This window comes from Lutjanus erythropterus, chromosome 14 (assembly GCF_056507025.1).
Source record: "Lutjanus erythropterus isolate fLutEry1 chromosome 14, fLutEry1.hap2, whole genome shotgun sequence".
NCBI lineage: Eukaryota > Metazoa > Chordata > Actinopteri > Lutjaniformes > Lutjanidae > Lutjanus > Lutjanus erythropterus.
In genome coordinates, this window is record NC_139330.1 from 24603067 (window position 1) to 24610286 (window position 7220).

At 37.3% G+C, this 7220-nt stretch overlaps 1 long non-coding RNA gene across 1 annotated transcript; it reads left to right on the forward strand.

Annotated features, from left to right (window-relative positions):
- The first annotated feature begins 955 nt into the window (after positions 1–955).
- On the forward strand, positions 956–5423 carry LOC146315614 (uncharacterized). Its single transcript, XR_014771864.1, has 3 exons — positions 956–1726; positions 4146–4246; positions 5194–5423. It is a non-coding gene; the product is annotated as an uncharacterized LOC146315614 (long non-coding RNA).
- Positions 5424–7220: the final 1797 nt, after the last annotated feature.

Below are 7220 nucleotides of genomic sequence, written 5' to 3' on the forward strand. Positions count from 1 at the left end.
CGAGTAATGAGCGTGTGTTCCTAACCCTTAATACATTTGGGCTGCTGTTAGTCAGGTGGATAATTAGTACACTGATGATGGTACAAAAATATTCTGTACACCATCAGTTCTGCTCATTATGTGACATTATACTGAGAGGCGCTTCAAACGGCTGGAGTTTTGTTTCATTTATACAGTTTGAATATTTGTCTGCTCCCACATGTTCAGATCTTTGTAGCAGCAGCCAGGAAAATATTACACCGTTCACACATATTTATGCGTGTGTATATTTGTGTCCTGAATTCTGAACTCTACAGCTTAATAAATTAAGAAAGGTTACTTGTTTTACTAAATATATATATATTTAAAAAAAAAAGTAAATTAATTTATGATCTAAAGATATGTTTTTTGGCAAAAACAAAACCAAAACAGTAATGCAACAATAAATTTCACCTAAATAGTTATTTTTTTAAACATAAATTTTGTTTTGAGTTACACATCACACAACTCATTATTTATGAAGGTTTGTATCGGCTACATACATTTATGAATGAGCTGCTGTTCCAGTCTGGCTCCCACAAATGAGAGTTAAGTGGTGTGTGGGACATAACCTTTGCTTGGGGACTGAGTAAAAGGTTACTGCAGTGCATGTGTGTGTGTGTGTGTGTGTGTGTGTGTGTGCGTGTGTGTGTGGTGAGTATTGAGCAAAGGCCACTGCACTGCAACCCAACACCGGCCCTTTGTCTGAACGGCAGCTCACCACAGACTACGAACCAGAGTGATTCACTCTTTTCCAAATGCAATTCTTTAAGAGTGTAGATTATTTTAATTTTAAATGACCATTACCGGCTAAAATTAAATTAAATTACTTCACTGTTGATAAATGAATAAATATCATTAATTTTCTTCTACTTTTCATAAACTTTTTTAGCATTTAATTTTTATTTCTTCCTCCAAACATAAAAAAGTGTTTTTCTTTTCTTTTTTATTCTATTTCAGTAATTATAATTTATCTTCTCCAAGTAAATCTTGTGCTAATGTAAAGCAGAACTTGTGATGCTAAATGTATTTCGTCACTGACAATAAAATTCACAGCTTTAATGAGCTATACAGAGTTCACCGGTTTTCCCCAGAGACAAAGAAAAAACAGGATGTAAAGGTTAAGACCAGAAAACCGCTCAACTGTTTTATGCTGCTCTGACATTTAGCTTTTTTTACAGTTTATAAACCACCTGTTGTAGCCTGTATGTGGCAGGAAAATTCAATAAAAGATTTATAATTATAAACAGATTTTCATGGGTGAAACACTGATATAAAAGATGCAAAACACTAATAGTATAGCTTTTAATTTTCCCACGCTGTAGTCAGGGGTGTGTTACCATATCTACCATAAAATGTTTGTGTGTGAGGCTGCCCTTGTGTGTGTGTTTTCCATCCCTCCTGAGACATGACAATTGTTTGTTGTGATATTGTAATGAAGCCCTCAGGCCCTCTTAAACTAATCAGCCTCTCCCTCTCTCTGTGCACATAGATCAGTTGTCAGGGCCGTGGGCAGGACAGTGCGGTGGAGCATGGCGTCTGCCTTTTGGCCTTCGCCTTGTGTGACACACATTCCCTCCCCGCCTTTCCTGCCTAACATGTTAGCATGCAGCCTGCCTATCAATCAAGCAGCCGACTCTCCTGTTCAGAGCTCCAGCTGTTGTTTCTTGTCGCTCTGGAGGTGATGATACATGAGCATCAATTTAAGGTAATACAGCTCTGCAATGCTGCCGGCAATTATGCTGATGGTATGAAAGGGGTTTTATACAAATGTTACATGTTGCTACTTGAACTGTGTGTACTGAGTTCTGTCACGTTACTCTGTGCAGTTACTAAAATATTAGTAAAAACATTTTACGTTTTTTTTTTGCAAAGGAATGTTGTCTTGCTTTTGTTAACTTCATAATTATTTTGTCTCTGTTGTCAATCTTAGACGTTATTGCCTCCCGTGTATTCATGACCCTCCTCTGCACTCCTCTGTAAAAACAATCATCAATCTAAGTAACACGAGTCAATGCAGATTTATATAACAATATTTTATTTAAGGTTTTATACAAATTCATAACTTTGATTTTTAAATGAAATGCTAGTATGAGTATGTTTTCATTTTTCAGAGGATGAACTTCTTTGGAACATCTATGATTTGATATTCATGCATTTTGTACAATTATAGAGCACAACTGATAACCAAGATTGGCCTATAACAGCTATATTGGTATTGTCATATATGTTCTCCAATATGTACCTGTATTTTTTTAATAGAACATAATGCAGATTGTTTTTATTTGTCAGCTTTATGGATAGCATTTTCTGTATATGTATATTATTTTTCTTAATTCATGTAATATATGCTATTTATAATAATTAAAAATATCAGTGAAAGTTTACTGTTTCAGCACCCTAATATCATTTTAGACAATAAAGTTTTTTGTTTAACTATGAAATATCCTGCCTCCATTACATAGCGCTGTCACCTTTGAGGGATCATTGCAAAAAAAAAAAAAAAATGTGTGTTTATGTATATTATCTATATTCTATATATTATATCATGTAAAGATAATATTGTCCAATGTATTGATACTCCCTAATATTGGTATCAGGCCCAAGTCCAGTACTGATAAGGTCCTAAATAGGAGGGTGCATATTTAAACAAGATGGTTTTTTTTTTGTTTTGTTTTGTTTTTCATAATGGACTTCAACCATATTATTTTTGCAAACTGTCTTTTCTCAACTAATCTGAAACTTTGCCCTGCCTTGTATTTGTCAACTGATTACATTATCAAAGTTATAAAAATACATTCAGTTTGTTCATATATGTAAATCATTTGACTTGTCCATACACTGAAATGTTAACTGTCAAAACGCCATTTTTTAAATAGTTGCTTACCAGGATAGTGTACACAAGCAACAAATGTTTTCACACACACACACACACACACACACACACACACACACACACACACACACACACACACACACACACACCTTCCAGAAGAAGATGTTCCAGGATGCTGTGGGCATCTTTGGCATGTTTTACCTACTTACTATATTTGTTTCTGTTTCTGCTTTTGTGTGTGTGTGTGTGTGTGTGTACATGTGCGCACAAGAGACCTTGTGTGGTACATAATGGACACATTAAATTTCACACATCTGCCATGGGCCATGCGTCTGATCTTACACAAATACAAATACAAAATGACATCTGGAAAGACAAAGACGTAAACACCACAAACATGAAGGCAAAGAAAAGTAAAGACCCTATAAATATTCCATGTAAAAATAAAAATCTAGAAAAAATATGTATAATTAAAATGACATATAAAATCAACTTCTTTTTTTTTTTTTTTTTTTTTTTTTTTTAGCATGAATCAATATTCTGATTCAAAATCAATTGTTAAGGACAGGTCAGGGCTTTATGGGTTTGGCTGGTGGCTTACTGAGCTTACAAAACAGATTATCCTCCAGAGAATGAAGTGAAACTTAAACAAAAACAACACTGGTGTAAGTTAATTCTCAGTGAGGATCTGCGTCTGTGGCAGGCACCGTCTGTGTGTGTGTCTGTATGTGTGTGTGCAGCGCTCACTTGTATGATGATGATGATGATCATGATGACGGTGATGATGATTGGTTAATTGCAGGCAGCTTGCAAGTTTAGTGTAGAGCTTATTCTGTGTGTGTGTGTGTGTGTGTGTGTGTGTGTGTGTGTGTGTGTGTGTACGTGTTGTTCACAGGTTGTAGTGCAAAGGGAGTGGCCTGCGGTGGCTGTGAGAGGCATGTAATATGTTTAAATAGGGCAAAGTAGTGTTTGGAGAATTGGTAATTACTTACATCCCTCTCTGGCCATTGGAACACTGTCCAGATCTCACCTCCTCCTCCATCACACACACACACACACACACACAACACATGATATGAGACTCAGTCAAACACTCAACACACAAAAACACAGTCAGTATCAGACTCACTCTGCCAATCAACAATCATCAACAGGAGCCAGAAAGTAGACAGAAGGCAGAGGTTTGTATAGACAGTTTCGAGGCAAACTGTCACCTTTTGTGTTTGTAAGTGTGACTGAAATGTGAAAGGCAGCTTTTCCCATTTTATAGGCTCTGTGGTTCTCTCTGCAGGGCCAGAGCTCACCAAAGATGATCCATTGCCCTCCACTGGCTGGCTGCAGCAGAACCTGGAACTCCTCCACCTCCATATAAACCACAGCAGCAATTTCAGGGTGGGGAATATCATCTATAATTAACATTTGCAACAACTTGTGGCCTAAATATCTACCTTTTTGTACTCAAGTTAGGAAAATGTTTGCAAGTTCAGAGTATTTAAGAGGGAATGTGTATAATCCAGTTGCGGTGTTGTGTTGTTTTTCATCTATCAAACTGTGAAACCATCAGAAACCATTAACACCAATACATTAGTTTCAAACAGCAGAAAGTCCACTTTGTACTTTGTCCATGTTTTTGTACAGTGTCCTAATTTCAAGTCCACAGACTATTTAAATACACTCTTAACTAATCTACTGTATGAATATTGTCCATATTCCTCACCTATACCATGCAAACTGAAAAAAATCACACCTGAAAAGACTCTGGTGTGATGATTTTTCGGTACAATCTCTTTTTGATGCCTCTACTATCATTTTGTGAGAAATGCACAGAAATGCCAGTCACTGACTATTGCCTCTAGAGTTAGGGGTATTGCAAAATGCAATAAATGTTATTAATTAATTACTATGTAAGCAATCATGATTAATCTAATACATTTTTTTAATGTGCCTATTTTTTCCCAAAATGTAAAACAACCAAGCAAACAAACAAAACAGAAAAAAAAAAAAGTACACTAACTTGTGGGATATGGCGATACAAAAAAACTATGACACACATGACAAATTACAACTTAAAATAAATCTGATGTGTACAGCAGTATGGTATTGAGTTTTTATTTTTTATTTTTTTGTTATTATTAGGTTCCTAACCAACTCAGACCTCAGACAATCAACTGAGAATGAAGGAATGCCTTTAATTTGGCAATTTAAAGTCACATTTGCCTGTGTGTGCTTCTGTGTGTGTTTGTGTGTGTGTGTTTTGGGTGAGAAGGTCACAAGTGGCGCCAAACTCAATTCCGGATTGAGTGTTAAACTTGACTTTCCACTGTCTCCCCTTTTACCAGTTCTGGCACTTACTCTGAGTGAGACATCGAGTCGTGACCACAATACCACATTCTGCGCAAGAGGACCTTTTTCTCACTCATAATATTGACTCTGATAATGTTTTCATCACTACGTGGCAACAGCAGATCAGATGAACAGCATTTCTGCACAGACCAAATACACGGCGGCTCCTGCGCGAGTGAAGGACAGAACGACTAATGTTGCTCTTACCTTTTTACCTCTGAATCAATAAAAGACGCTCTTTCAGTTCTTCCCGAGCTGGGAAGCATGTGTGTGCTGTTCGTTCATCAAGACGCGTGCACTTGCTCAGCTCTTAGAGACCTATCTCTCTGAGTGTTTCGAGAAAATGGACGTGAAAATATACAGAATTGGGCGTAATTATATGTGAAGGTTTATTTGAGTTTGAGGGTAACGTGGAGGAAAAAAGACAGACGGACAGAAATCCAGATGAGGGTCTTGTATGCGTGTTGAGCAGAGTGGGTTAAGCCTGCGTGCGTGAGTGTGTGTACATGTCCGTGTATGTGTGTCTGTATTTCACATTGTGGCTTGATGATGTTGTCTGGGCCAATCTGCCAGAGTGAATGGTTTGAATTTACTAGCCCACGACAGTCAAATTGTCCTAATCACTAAGTAAATAGATACTTCCCCAAGCTATCAGGGCACACACGCCGGCAAAACTGCCTGCAAGGAGGAGGCTGAGGGGTGAAAAAAAAAAGAAAACTTTCACTGTTAATTGTTGTTTTCCGTCTTATTCCACCCTATAAACACCCGGTGTAATTATTGATAAGTGCCACTTTGATTCGGGCAAATTTGTTTGAAAGAGGCTTAAGGTGTTTCGCTTGAGTTATTCCCTTACAGAGTTTAGGTTGTGCACGAAGGGTCTTTTCCTTGCTGCGTTTTCAGTTAAATTGAAGCTGAGAGCTGGGGGTTGGATAGAATTACACACCTTGTGCCCCTTTCTGAATGGCTTGCCTCTAATCTAACCCAATCTGGCTTTCTGCAAACCTTATGGTGCTATATTTCTTTACATGCGTCGGGTCTTAAGATTGGATAACGACTGATGAAGATAATCCACTCAAATGAATTAGATTTGTTAAAAAAAATGCCTTTAGCTGATGTGAATCCACCACCTCTTGTAAACATTTAATTAAAGTTTACAGTGGATTACGGTCTGAAATTTGAGTCTATCTTGATTTAAAAGCACAAACAAATGTGCACACTCATAACACAGGAAATTTGCTGGGATAAGCATGTGCAACAAGGCATTTATACCACATTATGTTGCTCTCCAACTATAATTCAAAGTCAGTCAATCTTTCAGAACCACCGTTTGTGGAGTTTTCAGATGGTTCATGATTTGAAAGTGAATTTACCTAAACACCCTGTGCTGTGCCACATTTAATTTTAAAGTATTGTCAAATAGTTTACAGTATCCACACTCCTTTAGTTTCTCCTGATGACACAACTAAAAGGTTTCTGTAGGTTCCAGCAAGTTAAATTTAAAACTATTAAGAAGATCATTATGAATGCAAATTAGAAAGAAACAGGAATTTTACCTCACAGGACATGGGAGTTGCTGGTCTCCTGCCCCCTCAATCTGCAACATGCAATGCTAGTTCAGACTCCAACTATTGTGTTAAAACACAGAAGTCACAATAACACAAATAAATAAAGCGACGAAGGAAGTGGTAGTCCCGCAACTCCTGTGTCCTGCAAGGTAAAATTACTGCTTTAGTAGGAGTCTGGTGACTTTGAAGAAAGCATAGATGGCAGCTTACATTTTCCATTAGAAAAGGCAGACAGCAAAGTAAAAATGTTCTTAATATAGTGAAAACTGATATAGATTTTTTAGGTGACCCCTTTTTTAGGTGGATAGATTGCATTTATCTGCTGGTCCCGTGTTGGGACTCCTGAGGGAGAAGTGGATCAAACGTCGATCAAACGTCTTAAGAAATGGTCTTAACAGCATAATGAGCTGTGTTTTGAACTGGGTTTTACAATAGTTATGTACATGTATTTACACTCA